This window comes from Ursus arctos, unplaced genomic scaffold (assembly GCF_023065955.2).
Source record: "Ursus arctos isolate Adak ecotype North America unplaced genomic scaffold, UrsArc2.0 scaffold_32, whole genome shotgun sequence".
Taxonomy (NCBI): domain Eukaryota; kingdom Metazoa; phylum Chordata; class Mammalia; order Carnivora; family Ursidae; genus Ursus; species Ursus arctos.
Genome location: NW_026623008.1, coordinates 15236709 through 15257514, shown reverse-complemented (window position 1 = coordinate 15257514; position 20806 = coordinate 15236709).

The window sequence follows — 20806 nt, the reverse complement described above, 5'->3', positions numbered from 1 at the left end:
ACATGGCTGTGGTCAAAGCCAGGGTTACCTGACTGCAGGGTGTGGGGAGACCCTTGGTGCTGCAGGAGCCTTAGACGGGAGAGATGAGGAGGAGGAAGGGAGACCTATCAGAGGTCATCTTGGTTATAACAGAAACTGACACTGGCTGATTTAAGCAGCAAGGGAACTTGTTGGAAGGGTACTGGTTTGTTCCAGGGTGTTGATATGTGGGAGAACCAGGCTCACAGGCCTCGGGGCCAAGAAGCCACTGTTGGGGAGCAAGAATTCTTGTGCCCTCAAAGATCCTCCTAGCTAGACTAGGGGTCGAATTGACATGAGACAGATTACCAGAACATCAAATTTAATAGCGCATGTACAGGGAATGCACACGGACATGGAAATTCCAAAAACAGTCAAGCAAAATGAGGTATCCATGTCATTCTGAACTAGGAAGGGAGTGGGGGTCTGGGGTTTCAGAGGAAAGGAATGCACTTCGCAGCACAAGAAGAGCGGGTGTTTGGAAGGTAGATGTCTGTCCTGCCATACAGATGGGTCACTGAGATAAAGTTTATCTTCGTTAATAATCCTTATTCTAGGAAAGACCCCCAATTTAGATTCCAAATTATGGTTATGGGAGGAACAAAGTTTGTTTGTTTTTTCAAGACTTTATTTATTTGAGAGAGAGAGAGTATGCGCGAAGGCAGGGGGAGTGGCAGAGGGAGAAGCAGACTTCCCACTGAGCAGGGAGCCTGGTGCCGGGCTCCATCCCAGGACCCGGGGATCAGGCCCCCAGCCAGAGGCAGACGCTTAACCGACTGAGCCACCCAGGCGCCCCAGGACAAAGTTTTTTTTGAGCCTGCAGGGTCTCAAGTGCCTTCAGCTCTAAGTAATCCACGGCCACAGTGGCACATTCAGGAGTGGGGGAGGGCTGTCTTGAACCCCTTCACCACCCAAATCACCCACGGAACTGGTCAGGTGAGTAACCGCCCAGCCACAAGGCCATGGGCTACAATGCCAGCTGATCCACAACTGACACCAGTTGGCAGAGACCACGTTCCAGGGCCTAGCTGCTGGCTGCCCAGTCTGCAAGGAAGCTGCGAAGACAGAGGCATTGGGGTGCTTGGCTGGTTCGGTCGGAAGAGCATGTGACTCTTGATCTCAGGGTTGTGAGTTCAAACCCCATGTTAGGTGTAGAGATTACTTTAAAATCTTTTAAAAAAAAATTTAAATAAGAAATAAAATGGGGAGTGCCCGAGTGGCTCAGTCGGTTAAGCAACCGACTCTTGATCTCAGCTCGGATCGTTGTTTTTTTTTTTTAAGATTTTATTTATTTATTTGACAGAGATAGAGACAGCCAGCGAGAGAGGGAACACAAGCAGGGGGAGTGGGAGAGGAAGAAGCAGGCTCCCAGAGGAGGAGCCTGATGCGGGGCTCGATCCCAGAACGCCGGGATCACACCCTGAGCTGAAGGCAGACGCTTAACGACTGAGCCACCCAGGCGCCCCAGATCTTTTTTTTTTTTTTTAATTTAAATTCAATTAATTAACATATAACGTATTATTTGTTTCAGGGGTACAAGTCTGTGATTCATCAGTCTTATATAATACCTGATGCTCATTACAACACAAACCCTTCCCAATGTCCATTACTCCACCCCCACCCCCTCCGGCAACCTTCAGGCTGTTTCCTAAGACTAAGAGTCTCTTGTAGTTTGTCTCCCTCAGCTCAGATCTTGATTTCAGGGTTGTAAGTTCAAGCACCAAGCTGAAGACTACTTAAAATAATAATAATAATAAAATAAAATGGGAGGCATTACTGCCTCCTGCTATGACTCCAAAGGAAGAGATTCCTCTAGAATAGGAACCAGAATTCAGCTGCCAGTCAAAACAAACAAGAACGGGTAAAGGCTCAGTAGCAACAGCTTCCCAGAGGAGGGGTGGGTTCTCCTAGGGCCGTGAAGGGTGAGCAGACAGCTGGAAGTGTGAAGGAGTTCAGAATCTGGACAGGGGCCTGTAGGCCTGGCTAGACGGTGTTTACTAGATGACAATCACTGAGCTAAACACTTCGTTCTTATTTAATTTCATAACTGCAGGTGACAGAGAAGCTATTATATTAGCATTTTGCAGACCAGACTCTGAGAATCAAAGAGGTTAGGTCAACTTGCCCAAGATCATGCAGCTAGAAGGTGGCAGAGCTGGGATTTGAATGCAAACATGGAAACCTCGCCCCTCACACCTACACTGTACAGGAAGGAAGTAGGTTCCATACGGGGTGCCTATTCCTATCAATTGGTAGTGGCTACTTGGAGCCTGGCATCGGGAAGGATTCTGAGGTTGTCTCTGAGATATAATGTAAGAAGGACTATGATCAATTAGTGCTTTCTTTTAAACAAATTTGACCCAAGAACTCAAAATTCACATGTTTTCAAGTGGACATGCAACATTTATCCCAACTGACCATAAACTGGGCTATAAAAAAAAAAGACAACACTTTTCGAAAGATGGGAATTATTCAGACTATATTCTCCATCCATGAAAGGAGCAAAATTATACATGAATTACTAAAGAAAAGTAGAAAATCCCCAACTGCCTGGAAATTAAACATTACACTGGTCAAAGAAGAAATCAAAATGGAAATCTAAAAACATTTGAACTGAATAATGTAGGTATGACATACTGAAATTGTGGGGTGCAGCCAATACAACTCTTGGAGGAAAAATCATAGCCTTAAAATGTATATGTGTGGGGGTGTGTGTGTATATATATATATATATTAGTGGGGTGCCTGGGTGGCTCTGTCAGTTAAGTATCAACTTGATTTCCGCTTGGGTCATGATCTCAGGGTAATAAGATTGGGGCTCTGCACTCAGTGGGGAGTCAGAGGCTGCTTGAGATTCTCTCCCTCTCCTTCCGCCCCTCCCCCTTCTTGTGTGCTCTCTCTCTCTAAAATAAGTAAATAAATCTTCTTTAAATAATGTATATATTAGAAAAGGAGAAAGGCTTGAAAATTAATGATTAAAGCATCCATATCAAAAGCCTGAAAAAGAACAGCAAATCAAATCTGTGGGGGAGGGAAATAATAATAGAAAAGAGTAGAATACAAATCAACAATGCTGAAAGTCGGTTCTTTGAAAGAATTAATAAAATTGAGTAAGTCATAGTACCATAGGCCAGATCATAACAGAACATGTGCCAGCTAGTATCTATTTCTTTTTTTTAAGTTTTAGTTTTATTTATTATTATTTTTTAAAGTAATCTCTATACCCAACATGGGGCTTGAACCCACAACCCCAAGATCAAGAGTCGCATGCTCCACTGACTGAACCAACCAGGTCTCCAAGTAGTATCATTTCTAGAAACTTCTATCTTTAATATGATATAAAAATAATAAAGTATTAGTTACATTGGGGCACCTGGGTGGCTCAGTCGGTTGAACATCTGACTCGATTTCAGCTTAGGTCATGATCTCAGGGTGGTGAGATTGAGCCCCGTGTCAGGCTCCATGCTCAATACAGTCTGCTTAAGATTCTCTCTCTCTCTCTCTCTTCCTCTGGCCCTCCCCACAGCTCTCCCCCCATTCATTCTCTAAATAAATAAATAAATAAATAAATAAATAAATAAATAAATAAAATCTTAAAAAAAAAAGTATTAGTTACATGGAATTTGAGCAAGGTCAAAGAGACACCGAATGTTTAAGGGATGATGGGTAAGTCAGTTTGGTTGGAGTTAAAATACTATAAAGGCAGATGAACTAGTCTGGACTCTGTTGTAAGTGACAGAAGAGCCCAGATGAAATTGTCTTACCCAGAGACTTCATTTGTTTGCAAAGCTGAAAATCCCAGGGGGGATTCTGGCTTCAGGCACAGTTGACTATACGTGTTCAAATGGGGTTGCAGCGATGGCTCTTGATGTGTTTTCTGTTCTTTCTGCACTCATTGCATTCTCAGGCAGGCTCTCCGGCCTAGGCTGCAAGGGCAGGAGGCTACTCCGGTGTTCCCACGGTGATGGCAGAAGGGCAAGAGGACAAGCTCAGCTGCACAAGCCTTTTTCATGCATCCACATGTGTCTTGCTAACACTATTGGTCAAAGCAATTCTCATGGCCAAGCCTAACATCTAGGGCTGGAGACATTCTCTCTGCCCATCTAGAGGATATGACAAGGATAGAGAGTGAAAAATTGGAACCATTATTCAATCCACACAGATACCAACTCAGTATTGGGCTTTCTGGGTCATAGGGTACATGCATGCTTAATCTCACTTCCATACTACCTGATTGTTCTCCATTCCCTCCCGCAATTCACAAGGGTGGGTATTTCCCTAAGTCTTCACCAAAGCTCAGCATTGTCCAGCTCTCTCGTTTTTGCCAGCCTGATGGATGTGAAATGCTTTACTTTGTGTGGTTCTGATTACGTACGCCTCTAAGCAACCCTCACATCTTGTTGGTCATTCGGATTTCCCTTCTGTGAGTTGCCTGTTCATATCCTTTGCTCATTTTCTCTCATGTTTTGCTTCCTTTTCTTGTTGATTTGCAGGAGTTCCGTGTACAGTCTAGGTATTAATCCCTTTTTGGCTTTAGACATGGCAACATCTCTTACATGTTTTCCATCTGTTAATTTTGTTTTTAGGGTCCTCCACTCAACAAAAACCTTTGATATAATCAAATCCAGCATTTCTTGTCTTATGACCTGTGCTTTGGGTCTAATTTAAGAGGTACTTTCCCCTATGTCTAAATCACAAAGATATTCTATGTTTTTATCATTCACATTTAGGTCTTTCATACATCTGGAATCTACCTTTGTGGTGGGTAAGGGTATGAAGCGAGTTTTCTTTTGTTGTTTCCCATATAGCGAGCCAGTTTTCCCAATACCATCTACTAAAAAGTGTGCTCCTTCTTTGAATTATGGTGCCACCCTTGTTATATATCAGATTTGTCTTCCTACCTACCTGCCTTTTTTTTTTTTAAAGATTTTATTTATTTACTTGACAGAGAGAGAGAGAGAGAGAGAGAGAGAGAGAGGACAAGCCGGGGGAGTGGCAGGCAGAAGGAGAGGACTTCTGGAGAAGAAGAAGAAGCAGACTCCCCACCGAGCAGGGAGCCCGATGCGGGACTCGATCCCAGGACCTCGGGATCATGACCTGAGCCAAAGACAAACACTTAACCGACTGAGCCACCCAGGTGTCCCAAAGATTTTATTTTTAAGTAACCTCTACACCCAATATGGGACTCAAACTTACAACCCCAAGATCAAGAGTTGCACATTCTTTTGACTGAAACAACCAGGCATACCTCTTTAATAGAATTTTTAAAATTTCACCTTAGGGATCTTCTCCATTCCTTAAATTAATTTTTAGATACTTTAATGTAAAGTTTATGTCTTTAAAATTTTTTTTAGGTTTTTAAAATTTTTGAAATAATTTCAAACATACAGGAAAGTTGCAAGAACAATACAAAGAGGTTTTCTTCTTAAACCATTTGAGGTTGCCATCTGATGCCCATTATTCCCACATACTTTATTGAGTATTTATAAACAAGGACAGTCTCATATGTAGCCACAACGTAATTATCAAAGTTGGGAAATTGACATTGATACGTTAGTACCATCTTATCCTCAGACCTCATTCAAGATTCAATAATTGTCTCAGTAACATTCTTTATGGCAAAAGGAATCATGTGTTCAAGACCACACCTTGCATTTGGTTTTTATGTCTCTTTAATCTCCTTCAGTTTGGAACAATCCTTCAGTCTTTCTTTGACTTACATGACCCTGATACTTTTGAAGATCACAGGCAGGTTATCTTACAGAATGTCCCTCAGTTTAGGTTTGTCCGATATTTCCTCACGATTGGATTCGGTTGTGCATCTTTGGCAGGAACGTCACGGAAGTGATGCTGTATCCTTTCCATAGCATCCTCTATCAGACGGCACATAATTTCAACTTGTCCCGTTGCGAATGGTGTTTACTTTGATCACCTGATTCAGGTGGTATCTGCTAGGTTTTGCCATTGTCAAAGTTACTCTTTTCCCCTTTTTAATTAAACGTATTTTATGGAGTGGTGTTTTTTTTAAAGATTTTATGTATTTATTTGAGAGAGATCTGGTGAGAGAGAGAGCACAAATGGGGGGAGGGACAGAGGGAGAGGGAGAGGGAGAAGCAGACTCCCCGCTGAGCAGGGAGCCTGATGCAGGGCTCGATCCCAGGACCCTGGGTTCATGACCTGAGCTGAAGTCAGACACTTAACCGACTGAGTCACCCAGGTGCCCCTGGAGTGGTCTTTAAAAGTATATAAATATTCTATTTTCATCAAACTTTCAGTTTATACATGAATTTATTTATAGCAATATGGAGTCATGGTTTTCTATTTTACTCAATCTGTTACTAATATTTATTTTGCTTTCAAATTGTCTCATTTTTGTGTAGTGGGAGCCCTTACAAGTTGGACATGTCCATTTGACGTGTTCCCATCATTCGTTGAGCACTTCCTCGCTTCTCTTATAACAATATGATCTATGCTTGTTTTCTACTTTCTCTGCCCCAATCCTGGAATCGGTCATGCATCCAAGGAGACCTGGTTCCTTTCGCTGGAGAATGATAGTTAGAAGCCAAGATCTGAGTACCAGGAGTGCTCATTGCTGTTGGAGTGTCACTGCCCCCAAGCCCTCAGTGGACAGAGCAAGAGAATATAGGTCACTCTCTTCACTCCGCTTGGGCTCCAACGTCTCATGCCAGGCATCCCCCATGCTGGATGCCCTCCTTGCCCCACTTGGGCCCCAACACCCCAAGAGGCCACCCCGTCTGCACAGATGTCACCTTGTGCCCCATCCAATGGCTTTAGGACTGAATTTTTTGGGAAGGGAAGGGAAAAGAAGAAAAAGGAAGAAAAAACAAATACCCTAAATACTTCAGTATTTTATTTTCCTTTATATTTTCCAGTTGGTTATTGCTGATATGGAAAAATGCTATTAATTTGTATAAGTAAGTTAGGGCGCCTGGGTGGCTCAGTCGGTTAAGTGTCCATCTCTTGATTTCAGCTCGGGTCCTAATCTCAGGGTTGTGAGATCAAGCCCCACATCAGGCCCTGTGCTCAGTGCTGAGTCTGTTTAAGATTGTCTCTCTGCCCCCCCCCAGCTTGCACTCTCTCTCTCTCTAAAGAATAGAATAATTAATTAATTAATTAATAAGAAATTTAAAAAATTATAGGTAGGCCTTTTATTGGGTTATTATTGTATTATTTTTTCTTCTGTCAGTGACTACGTAGTCTGTGGATAATGACAGTTTTAGCTTTTATCTTGTATTCCTTACACTTCTTCTCCTTTTCTTTGTAATGTCAGCTACAACCCCAGGGCTAAATTAAACAGTAGCTGTGGTATCAAGCATCTTTGAGTTGTCTCTGGTCCTAGAGGCACCTAACGTTTGTCCATTAAGACAAACATATTTTCTCTAAAAGTTTGGTGTATAATTTTTATCAAACGTTATGGGTTCTTTTCTATTCCTAGTTTAAGAATATTTAAAAACCATAAATTATTATTGAATTTATTAAAAGCCCTTTGTGGGTATGTGTGCCTATAATGAATCACCTGTAGTGATTTTTCTCCTTCAGTATATTAATTAACGGAAAATTTAACGATGAGCTTTCTGATTATTAATTCTCCTTTCTTGTCTCTAATAAACCCTGTTTGGCCATAATTTATTTTTAAAAAAATTTTTAATATATATTTTTAAAGGGCACCTGGGTGGCTCAGTTGGTTAAGCATCTGCCTTCGGCCAGGTCATGATCCCAGGATCCCGTTCAGCAGGGAGTCAGCTTCCCCTCTGCCCCTCCCCCCACTTGTGTACGCACATGCACTCTCTCTCTCTAATAAATAAATAAATCTTTTTAAATATTTATTTGAGAGAGAGAGAGATAGCTAGAGCACAAGCAGAGGGAGGGCAGAGGGAGAGGGAGAGAGAATCCCAAGCGGACTCCCCACTGTGTGCGGACCCTGACGTGGGGCGATCCCAGGCCCCTGAGATCATGACCTGAGCCAAAATCACAAGTTGGACATTCAACCTCCTAAGCTACCCAGGCTCCCCTGGCCATAATTTAAAAAACAAAAAACACAGGATTCAGTCAGCCAGTATCCTTTTTAGGATTTTCATCTTTCATCTTTATGTTCGTAGGCCAAATGAACCTGTAATTTTCTTTTCTTGTCTTGTTTATTTTTCCAATTTTGAAAGTAAGATTATACCACCTAATAGAACGTGTCAAACAGCCCCCTCCCCCGCCTCCCTTGATTCTCTAACTTTAGAGTTGAGACTCTGATACCCAGAGGAAGGGACGATTTGACAAAGATGACACAAGGAGGGGGTGAGGGATATTTTCTGTCCTGAAAAGGATCCCTCTTGGAGATGACACTCGGCCCGGCCTCCTTTGTCAGGCAAGAATGCTCCAGACGCTACATGGTTATCTGTTCTCAGCTCCGCCAGTCGGGGAAAAGAACCCTAGGATCTTGAGTTTGGGTCTTTGCTTTGCCACAGGACTTTGCTCCTCTTTAAAATGAGGTCATAGGGTCAGGCAGCTCTGAGGACTGCTCTGTCCTGACTTGGCTGAATTTGCAGCCTGGTATGGATCCCCCCTGTCCGAGAGAAGAGGCTCCGGGTGAAATGTCCACTGAGACAACAGGCAGGGGAGCATAGGGACCTGGGAGAAAGAAGAGAAAAAAACAAGAGGCTGCCTTACCACCTACTGGCAGGGGACTCAAGCCTGGGGGGCTGCAGCCCCATCCCAAGACTTCCCTGGGTCTCCAGAGGCTCCATCTATGGAGAGGAGGGCTTGAGGCCTGCTGCAGGCAGCTCAGCCTGCACCCGGCTGCTGGGTCGGAGACTCTGACATTAGGTTGTGTCCTTGGCCCTGGCTCTCCTGGAGTCTGACTGGTTCTCCCCATCCTTCCTCCCTCAGCCCTTCCACCCCCATGGGACTTCTCTGCCCCAGATCCCCGCTCTGCTTTCCAACTCCCATCCTGCAAAGCCCTCACGCCCATTTCACTTCCCATCTCCCAGCCCAAACCGCGGCCTGAACTCTGCCCTCTTCAAGCCAGCACAGCTCTCTTCCTTTCCCCTAAGCTCAACCGAGTTCCTTTTCTCTTTTTTTTTTTTAAGATTTTAAGTGATCTCTACAGCCAATGTGGGGCTCAACCCTCACAAACTCACTGACCAAGAGTCAAGTGCCAGCCAGGCACCCCAGCAAGTCTCCTTCTTAAGCCGGACTGGGTTCATCCCGTTCTCCTCAGAACAGCCCTGCTCACCCAGCATGGTCTGGCTTTGGGGGCAAGGAAATAGCTAGTAGTTTGTCTATTTTCCTTTTGGCTCATCAAGGCTGTTGCTCCCTTCTGCTCACAAAGCAGCCCTTACTGTTGCCCAAGACGTGCCATGAGCCCTCACACTCCTTGCTCCCCATCCCACCTGAACTGCCCCCCCACTCCTAACCCTGGACCCCACCCAAATGGGGTTCCACGCTGGCCTGGGCTCCCCCTCGAGCCTGCATCATTGCGGGCTTAAGTGCCTAGAACCTGAGTCGTGTACCAAGTCCTTCCCTGCGTGGTCATGCTGCCCCCTGCTGGTCAGTCTGTTATAAAACCGGACAGGTTTTCTAGGTTGTGCTCTTACAAGTTGTAAACACTTAACACACTTTATCTAATTAAATCTTCACAGCAAATTCATGAGGAAGGTTCTGTTATTATCCCCATTTTACATGCTGGAAACTAAGACAGAGACACAAGCCCCTTAACTAGGGGTAGAGCCAGTTTTGAACCCCCTGCAAGGAATAACGAGGACAGCAGCTCATAACCTGGCTCTTCCTTAGGATCCAGAACTGCACTGGGCTCTTTAAATACATCTCCTTAACCCTGTCTCCCACTCTCCACAACCTGGTATCAAAGCTATCAAGGTTCTCCGTTTGCCCCACGCCTTCAACACTCCTTCCACAGACACAGCCTGCAGGCCTCCCCCCTCAGCTGGGGATCCTCAAACGCCCGCAAAACCCCCCACACCTGCCACCTTCCCCAACCCCCCTCCCACCACCCACCCCTGGCCTGTGGGTCCCAGCCCCCTGGTCCCATTCCTTCCTGTCTTCACCTAATTATCCCCTCTCTACAGCGCATTCCACCCTCTAAGCCAGACTGCCCCCAGATGTTTCACATGCTTAAGTCTTTCTCATCTTAAAAGCGCAGGCACACAACCTCGCTCCCCACCCCCACCCCTGGACTCAAGTTACCCTCCTGTTTCTCCTCCCAGCAGAGGTTCAGAAGAGCTGTCTGCGCTCACTGTGCTCACCTCCCTGCTTCCTCCTCGTGCTTGTACAGCCTGGCCCCCTGGGGTCTTTGCCCCCCCCCCCAACTTCACCGAAGCACCCTGAGGTCTCCACACAGTCCAAGTCACCAAACGCGGTGGACATTGCTCAGGTTCAGGCCACTCCAGGTCTTTCAGCAGCACTTGGCACTGTTGGCTACACGCTCCTTCTGGAAACACGCCCTCCCTTGAGGTTTTGGCTTCTGACCCTCCTCCCACCCCTGACCCTCTGTTCCTGGCCTCCTGACAGCCTGCAGTACTGGACCTGGCGTGAACTGCCCGTGCTCCTCCGAGCTGGGTCCTGGACCCTCTTCTTCTGTCCCATTCTCTCTGCCTGGGCTGTCACACCCACGGACAGGCCGATGACTCCCAAATGGACTAGTCTAGCCCAGTGTGTCTCAACTGCTTGGCGTTGACATGTGTGATGGCCACCGCGAGGGAGGGTGCTACTGCCATCTAGTGGCTAGACCCACAGTGCACAGGACGGGCGCCGCGACGAGGAATTACCGCCAAGATTGAGGACCCCATTCTAGCCTAGCCCCTGCTCTGAACCCCAGGTCGGAACATCCAGCCACTTGTACCATATCTCCATTTGCGTGTCTCAAACGTACCTCAAGTCCAACCTATCTGATCGAACTCATTCTCTCCCCCGGTGACCTGATTCTCTTAGTGGTCCTCCCCACCGAAAACCTGGGAGCCATCCTGGAAAGCTCCCTCTCCCTCACCCCACTATGCAGTCCATCACCAGGTATTGTCCGTTCCATCAGCATCTCCAACACTATTCCAGGTACCATCATCTCTGGCCTAGGCTTTTAAGAGAAAACATCCTGTCTGGTCTCCCAAAGTTGCCTCAGGGGCCCCCTCCAGACTTTTCAGCCCACAGCAGTCAGAGTGGTCTGTGTCACAGTGCCAGTCTGATTATGACACCTCTGAGTTTGAAGCACTGATGGCTTCCCATTGCTTTTTGGACCAAACCTTAACACAGCCTGCAAGGCCACATGTTCTGGCCCCTGCTAATCCCCCAGTGTCTCTTAGAGCCCCTCACACACCCCTCTTTGGACTCCCTTCCACTCCTGGGCCTTTGCATATGCTGTTCCTGCTCTGTCTGGACTGCTCCCTCCCACCAGCACTCCTTCACCCAGTTAGCTACAATATATTCACCCGTTAGATCTCACCTCAGAGGTCACCTCCTGAGCGAGACCCTACATGACTCTGGAGTCCAGGTCAAGTTCTATGATAAACTCTCTCAAAAAGCCAGGTCTCAGGGCACCTGTGGCTCAGTAGGTTAAGCGTCTGACTCTTGATCTCAGCTCAGGTCTTGATCTTGGGGTTGTGAGTTCAAGCCCCATACTGGCTCCATGCCTAGCAAAAAAAAAAAAAAAAAAAGCCACATTTCTTTCCTGCCAGCAACTTAGTTCAGCTTGTAATTCGACTCATTCATGCAACAACTTGATTAATGTCTGTCTTCCGACTTGACTCTGTGCCCACCAGGATGAGACCACATCTGTGCCTGCTCACCAGCCCCTAGGGCAGGCCGGTCACATGGAGAGGGGTCAATACGATCTTTGAAGGATAGAGTGAGTGAAATCCGATCTTTCCACCTGGCCACATAATGACCACACCAAGAAGTATCTGAGTCATCATATCCCTCCCCCCCGAAGGGCTTTGCTGCCATTCCTTCTCACGTTCAATTGCTTGTTACTAAAGCAATCCATGCTTGTGGAAAACCAGAGAACACAAACAGGAGGAAGATCGACTCCTATACGATTTTGCAGACTGCTTTCAATCCCTAAGCAATAGAACACGACCAATAGGCATAGGTGGGCTTCAGGAGCTATATTTCTGTAATATTGTTTTTCTTGCAAAGCATCCCACTGTATGCAAAGCATCCCACTCTCTCTCAACAGGCCTGCTGCATTAGAACAGCTGGGAAGCATGTTAAAATACAGCCTTCAAACTCCACGCCCAGGAGACTCTGACTTGGCTCCCAGGTGTTGCTACTTTTTATTTACATTTCCCCTGGAGATTCTGACACACACACCAGGGTTAGACCCCATGGACTGAATCAAATCCTCCATTTTTTTGCCACAAAGGGAGAATCCAAAATTTTGTTATTTCTTATACAACGATTAGAACCTTACGCCGGCCCTAGCAAACATTCTAGATTATTTGGGAAAGCTGATTCCCGAGGTGGCCACTGATAAGGTCGATGGAGCCATACTGCCAAACTGCTTGGAGTTTTCATTCAACTAGGTCTCTTCTCCATAGTTGAGTCCATGTGGACTGGATCCGGAGGGGTGAGGCAGTGGATGGGGGAAGCAGGATTTTCATTTCTTTACTTTGTACCCTTTTGTCTTACTTAGGATGAAATCCAAATCTTGAAGTTGGCCCACTAGGCTCCCCCACAATCTGGCCTCCTGCCTGCCTCTCCTGGCTTACCTCTCTCTGGGCGATGACGGCTCTGGCTTCCATGTGACTCCCAGTGACAGGTGCTGGAGTTGCTTCCCTCCTGAATGGGAGGGAACATCTCTGGAACATTCTTTCACCAAGCCTCACCTTCCTTGTGAGGTGTGACATTCACTTTGAATGCCCCTCTCCAGAGGGGGTTTCTTTGGCCTAATCTAGGGTACAGCCTCCCTCTGTCCTCTCCCACAGCCACCTGTGCTTTCTAACCTTCTGGCTCCATTTATAATATGTTCAGGTGTGTGACCATTGGCTGTTGTTGGCTTCATTCGCTGGAATATAAGCTCCCTGGGAGCAGAGGCAGACGTGGCTCTTTGTTCGCTGTGAACCCAGCACTAGCCTGACATGGTAGGTTCTTAGTACATATTCATTAAAGGGATCCAAAGATGGGGGGCCTGGGTGGCTTAGTCGGTTAAGCATATGCCCTCAGCTCAGGTCATGATCTCAGGGTCCTGGAATCAAGCCCCGTGTCGGGCTCCCTGCTCAGCGGGGAGCCTGCTTCTCTCTCTCCCACTTCCCCTGTTTGTGCTCCCTCTCTCTCTCTGTCAAATAAATAAATCTTTTTAAAAAGTGGGGGGGGGGGAATCCAAGGAGCCGAGGTAAAGGTATTACTCTCCCAATTTTTAAAGAGGGTACAACAGAGGCCTGAAATCCAAAGGGACTTCCCCGATGTCCCCCAGCAAGTCAGTGGAGCTCTGGGATCTCACCCCAGGTCTGGAGACCCCCCCCCGGATACAGTGCTCCCCCACCATCCCCCCTGAGGTCCCGCGTTCTTACCCAAAGTCACTGGGGTCACAAGGGGGACCCTGGATTCACACCCTGGCCTCTCCGTCTGTTCTTTCTACTACAACACACCACAGCACACACATTTTTGTGGAGTACCTACTAAGAGCCAGGCACCATGCTGGAAGCTGGGGGGGCAGAAAGAACCAGCAGACACGTTGCTGCACTCCTCGTGCCCACATCCCGGTGGGAGGAGGAGGAAACAGAGAAGTCCAGTAATAATTATGAATCCTGATATCAGCCTCAGGAACTTAGCAAAGTGTCCTAGGTGTCATCCATGGTATTCCCTGCCTCCAAGCATTTGGAAGTTTATTCTGTCCCCAGCCTGTCCCCGAGGCCTCCCTAGCGGGCTAATGCCGGCCCCTTTCTCAAGGCTGACCTTTTGACCGCATTCCCAAGTGCTCACTCCAGCTCACCACCAGGGGGCAGCTGTGCTCCATCTCCAGCGGTTCCCTTGCCAGCCCAGCTTGGGGGGTCGGGGTGGCTCGTGCCAACCAGAATCTCAGACTTGGGGTTGGCGGTTCGGGGCTTCCGGAAAGAAGCAGGAAGAGGGGAGAGACGGGGCTAAAAGGTGCCCTGGGGTCCACAGCCGGGGAGTCTTAGGGAATGAGCTGTGTCCAGACCCGGGGAAGAGTTTCTCCGTTGTTTTCCCTCCCTTACCCTCGTCCTGCGCCATCATTCATTCATTCATTCATTCATTCATTCATTCATTCATTCATTCATTCAGTAAGCTTTAAAACAGCTTGATGGTGGTAGAGTGTATATGCCATGAAGCCACCCTTACTGAAAGTGGACAATACGATGTCTAGTGCACTTGAGGAGCTGTGCCCCCGGTGCCATCAACCTATAGTGGAACATTTTCATCCCTGAAGAAGCCTGGTACCCATGCAATCGCTCTCCAGCCCTCCACCCCCTGCTCCTCTCCCTCCCCAGCCCCAGGCAACCACCAATCCACTTTCTGGCTCTATAGATTTACCTGTTCTGGGCATTTGCCACAAGTGGAATCACAGAATCTGTGGTCTTCTGGGACTGGCCTCTTTCACTTAATATCAAGTTTTCAAGATTCACCCAGGCTGTCGTATGTGTCAGTACTCACTTCTTTTTACTGCTGAATAACATTTCTTCTCTTTTTTAAAAGATTTTATTTATTTATTTATTTATTTATTTATTTATTTATTTATTTGTTAGAGAGAGTGCACAAGCAGGGGAAGCAGCAGGCAGAGGGAGAAGCAGGCTCCGTACTGAGCAAGGAGCCCACCTTGGGGCTTGATCCCAGGCCCCTGGGGTCATGACCTGAGCTGAAGGCAGACGCTTAACCGACTGAGCCACCCAGGCGCCCCACAGTTCACCTTTCTAAAGAATGCAGTTCGGTGGTTCTTAGTGTATTTACAAGGTTGTGCAACCATCACCTCTCTCTAATACCAGAACGCTTCATCACCCCCCAAAAAGGACCCCATACTCATTAGCGGTCACTCCCCCTCCCTCCCCTCGGGCCCCCACACCCACGCCCTGGAAACCACTAATCTACTTTCTGTCTGTCTCTATGTACTTGCCTGTTCTAGACATTTCATATAATGACATCACATAATATGTGGCCTTTTCTGTCTGGTTCCTTTTATTTAGTACTATGTACTTTTGAGGTTTGCCCGTGTCATAGCTTGTATCATTACTTCATCTCTTTCTGTTGCTAAATAATCTTGCGTTGTAATGACATACCACATTTTATTTACGTATTTGTCAGCTGGCAGACATTTGGGCTTTTTCCCTTCTTGGCAATTATGAACAGCGCTGCTGTGAGCATTGGTGAACAAGTTTTTATGTGGGCATATGCTTTCATCCCTCTCGCGTCTGTACCTAGGAGGGGAATTGCCCGATCATATGGTAACTTTATGTGAAATCTTTCTGAGGAGCTGACAAACTCAAACTGCACTGTTTTGCATTCCCACCAGCAAGGTATCAAAGCTCTCAATTCCCCACATCCTCACTGTTTGTTGTTGTCGGTGTTGGTGTTTTACGGTAGCCATCATAGCAGGATGAAACGTGATCTCACTGTTCACCCGGTAAACTTTTCACTGAGCACCTACGGTGGGCCAGGCCCTCCTCCGGGTGGACAGGACAGAGATGGGCCTGCCCTCCTGGGGGCTCCAGATCTCCTGGGGATTGGGCTATGAAAGAATCGTGCGTACATCGACTGGAGAAGTCCAGGCAGCACCAAGTGCTACGAACCCTGAAACAGACTCACGGATGGGGGGGGGGGGCAGAGCTACATCTTCCAGGGGACCAAGGCAAGGGCCTCTCCAAGTGGTGGTGGTAAGAAGGAGCCACCCCACTGAGCCCTGAGGATGACCATCCCAAGTATGGGGCCAGCACCCTGGAACCCGATGAGTTTGGCATTTTCTGGGAACATCGAGAGCACCATGGCTGGAGCCGAGTGAGCAGAGGGGAGTGGGGAGGAGAACGGGTGGCAGAGGTCACGCAGGCCTTTGGAGGCTGCTGTGAAGAGTTGGAATTTGACTCTGAACTTGGTGAGAAGTGTTTAGGTTCTAAAAATCTCCCTCTTTCTGTGCATAGAGAAGAGGCTCTCGGGAGAGGAGGGCAGAGCGGGGGGAGAGGGTGGGGAGCCCACGGAGGCAGCCCGGGGAGGGGTGGTGGAGGCTTGGAGGAGGGGCTGGGGCTGGATCTGCTTTGGAGGTAGAGCAAAATGATTGACGGCAGGATTGGATGCGAGGTCTGAAGACCGGAGAAACGGCTTCTTGCGGCCGCCCCGCTCAGTTCGGCACACACGCAGTGAGGCCTCCACGTGCTGATGGACTCCGCAGACCCACCCGGACCACGACAGATACTTGTCTGCCGTCAGCCATTCATTGCCCGAAGCCATGCCCCGGCCGGCTCGCCCTGCCCTCCCAGCCTTCATTCCTTCCTGGTGCCCCTCCCAGGGTTTCCAAACCTGAGCCGAAGATAAACAGGCTCTCCCTCTCCGACGAAGGAAGGAGATCCTCCCCACCCGGACGGTGTGGAGTGGGATTGTTTTTATTACGCGGTTCCTGACAACAGACAGCGAGGCACAAACTCCTCGGGCTTCCGTACAACCATCAAACCAAGTTGCAAATGAATCACGAACACAGCTGCAAACCCGGTAACATTCAGATGAGCGCCATTCATTTCGTGTGCTGGGTGATGATGTTTGTGGAATCAAAATCACGCCTTGGAATTACGAGGCTTTTGCTGGCTCTGCCAGGGCATTGTGTTTTCTGCTGGCTTTTGTTTTTACTCTGGAGTTCTACAAAGCTGTGCGGGCTGACTCCTTTGGGTCTTTCCCATTTGGGCAAGGGGAACCCGCTCATCGGGTGAGCCCCTGGGCTCATCATTTGGTCTCCCTTGCTGTGGGCGTGTCATCTTTCTATATTTTAAGATTTAACCAGGACTTTTCTGGGTTTTGTTTTTTTTAAGATTTTACCTATTTATTTGAGAGAGAGAGAAAGCTTAATCTGGGGGAGAGGCAGAGGGACAAGCAGACTCCCTGCTGAGTGCAGAGCCCAACACCGGGCTTGAAACCACGACTGTGAGGTCAAGACCTGAGCTGAGATCAAGTGTCCAACACTTAACTGACTGGACCACCCAGGCACCCTAAATATAATTTTTTTTTTTGCTTTAAAAAGGAATTTATTTTTATTTTTTTATTTTTAAATTTTTATGTATTTTTTTTCAAGATCGTATTTATTTATTTGAGAGAGAGATAACGAAAGAGAGCGCGAGCAGAAGGTGGATAGAGGCAGAGGGAGCAGCAGACTCCCCACTGAGCTGGGAGCCCCACACGGGGCTGGATCTCAGGACCCTGGGATCATGACCTGAGCCGAAGGCAGACGGTCAACTGACTGAACCACCCAGACACTGCAGGAATTTATTTTTATAATCCTACAGTTGAAATTATTTCAGTTAACAGGGTGTGTGTGTTTGTGTGCGTGTGTGTTATTTTGGCGGTGGTTGTTTCAGAGTCAATAAAGTTTATTTTTCAGGTCTGAAAATCTCCTAGGCCCTTGGAATTCTACCAGGCCCGAGGGCTGAGCTCATGGCCCTGGAAAATTAACTGGCTCGTGGCTGGAAAATTAGCAGGCTAAGGCCTGCTTCCTTCTCTCCTCACCCGCCTGAAACAATTAAAGTGGGGTTGTTGGCACTCACCAGACCCTGAGCACAGACCAACGTGGGCACTGAAATAGGGTTGGCGGCTCTGGGTTATGAGGCCTGGGTCATTTGGAGAAGTCAGAATATGATTATACTTGTTTTTACATTATCACTAAAATGAAATTATTAAAATCCTAGTGGAGCCAGGTTCCTGGGATTGCTCCTGACGCTCCCAGTGGCCAGAGAGCCCAGTCTGAGGCCCCACGTCCTGCATGAGTCCTGAGTGTCCTGAGGCTCCCAAGTCCTGCGTGTTGTATGGGTAGTGCCCCTTTCCAGAGGTTTTTCTTCCTTCCCCTCCCCTATCTGGTGCCCAAATGTGCTAGGAGCTTCTCCACAGCCATCCTTTGACCCTACTGTTGTCTCTGCCCAGAGCGCCCTCCCTGCAGGTTTGTAGACTCTTATTTTCTTTAAGGTTTTAAAACATTGCACAGGTAGGGGCGCCTGGGTGGCTCGGTCGGTTAAACGTCTGCCTTCGGCTCAGGTCACGATCTCGGGTCCTGGGATCGAGCCCCACAGCCTGGTTCCCTGCTCGGTGGGGAGTCTGCTTACTCTTCTCCCTCCGCTCCTCCCCCCGCTTGTGCTCTCTTTCTCAAATAAATAAAATCTGAAAAAGAAAAAAAACCCAACATTGCACAGATAATACATGCTCACTATAGGAATATCTAGAGGATATAGGAAAATAAAAATAGTGATCTCGCCAATAGAAATAATCATGATTAACTGATTATTTGCTATATATATATATATATATATATATGCACACACAGTACTCTTTAAATTTTAGTTTTCCCCATATTTAAGATTTTATTTTTAAGTAATCTCTACACCTAATGTGGGGCTCGAACTTACAACCCCGAGATCGAGAGTCACATGCTCTACCGACTGAGCCCGCCAGACGCCCCAACTCCACGTTACCTATTTATATTAACAAAACTTAATGAATGGTTTTTTTTTTAAAAAAGTGTATTTATTTATTTATTTGAGAGAGAGAGAGCACGAGCAGGGGGAGGGGCAGAGGGAGAGGGAGAAGTAGTGTCCCTGCTGAGCAGGGAGCCTGATGCCGGACTCGATTCCAGGATCCTGAGATCATGACCCGAGCTGAAGGCAGACGCTTAACCTACCAAACCACCCAGGCACCCCTGAATGTTGGTTTTTATTTTTTTTTATTTATTTTTTATTTTTTTAAAGATTTTATTTATTTATTTAACAGAGATAGAGACAGCCAGCGAGAGAGGGAACACGGCAGGGGGAGTGGGAGAGGAAGAAGCAGGCTCATAGCAGAGGAGCCTGATGCGGGGCTCAATCCCAGAACGCTGGGATCACGCCCTGAGCCGAAGGCAGACACTTAACCGCTGTGCCACCCAGGCGCCCCCTGAATGTTGGTTTTTAAATGAAGTATGGCAAGCAAACAAAAATATGGAGAATACCGTAACATACACCTATACTCACAACTGGTTTTGACAAATCTTCATGTTTTTAGCCTGTTTGCTTCAGCCTCCCCCCTTTCAAAAAATAACACCTAATAGTTATGGTTGAAGCCCCCTGGGTGCTCCTTTGCAGTCCTCCGCCCCCAGGCACCCCTTCCACCCCAAGTCAGTCTCTCTCACAAGTTTGGGGCTTCTCATTCCCGTGCATGTTTTGGATATTGTTTTTTTTTTTTAAAGATTTTATTTATTTATTTATTTGACAGAGAGAGAGAGACAGCCAGTGAGAGAGGGAACACAAGCAGGGGGAGTGGGAGAGGAAGAAGCAGGCACCCAGCGGAGGAGCCTGATGTGGGGCTCGATCCCAGAACGCCGAGATCATGCCCTGAGCCGAAGGCAGACGCTTAACGACCAAGCCACCCAGGCGCCCCTGCTTTGGATATTGTTAAACTTCAGATGAATAGCGGAGTTCTGCCTACACCCTTCTGCGACTGGCTTCTGGGTTTGTCACATTGTAGAGGTGTGTTCGTGTTGACCCGTCACCCTCGTTTGTCCGTTCGTATTGCCATTCCTGATTCTGGGGAATGAAGAGACCAGTTTCTTTACTACCTCCACTGATGATTGCTTTTGCAAATCATGCTACAGAACATTCTGGCACAAGTCTTCTTGTGTATAGGAACATAAATCTCTCTGAGATAAACACCTATGAAAGCATTGCATAAGGGCACGTGGAGTATCAACCTTCCTTTTGCTTAATTCAACCACAAATTATAAACTCTTTTCCATTTCAGTAAGTATCCTACGTCATTATATTTTTTAAGGTTTTATTTATTTATTTAAGGGGAGAGAGCATGAGAGAGAGCAAGAAAGTGCTAACACGTACCCGCCTGCACACGCACTAGAAGGGGGGAGGGGCAAGGGAGAAGCCGACTCCCCGCTGAGCAAGGAGCCTGATGACCTGGAACTTGATCCGGGACCCTGGGATCACGACTGACTGAGCCACCCGGGCGCCCACATCAATATATTTTTAATGGCTATAGAGATTCTGCCAAAAATTTCTCAACATAATTATGATAGGTATAATTAGTTCCAATAAAATCTCTGCAAGGGACTGTCTTTACAGCTGCGGTTTTGTGCATATCTCTAATTATTTCTGCAGGAGAAATTCCTAAAGGAGGAATTTCTGGATCAAAAGGGATATGAGTTTTCAAGACCGACTTCTCTGAGAATTTTTTTTTAAAAAAACAGATTTGTTTAAAGATTTTATTTATTTATTTATTTATTTATCAGAGAGAGAGCACAAGCAGTGACAACGGCAGACAGAGGGAGAAGCAGACTCCCCACTGAGCAGGGAGCCCGACATAGGACTCGATCCCAGGACCCTGAGATCATGACCCGAGCCAAAGGCAGACGCTTAACCCACTGAGCCACCCGGGCTTCCCGAGAATTCTTTTTTTCTTTTTCCTTTTTTTTTTTCTCTTTGAGAATTCTTGAACCAGATGTTCCTTCCACCAGCTTCCACCTCCTACGAGGCTAAGAGGGCCTGTTTCCTACAAATCTAGCCTGCTTAGCTCCTTACAAGCATTGGCCTCTGGAAATCTTACCTGTCCTTACACCCTCACCTCTCCTGGCCCTTCTCCTGGTCCCCGA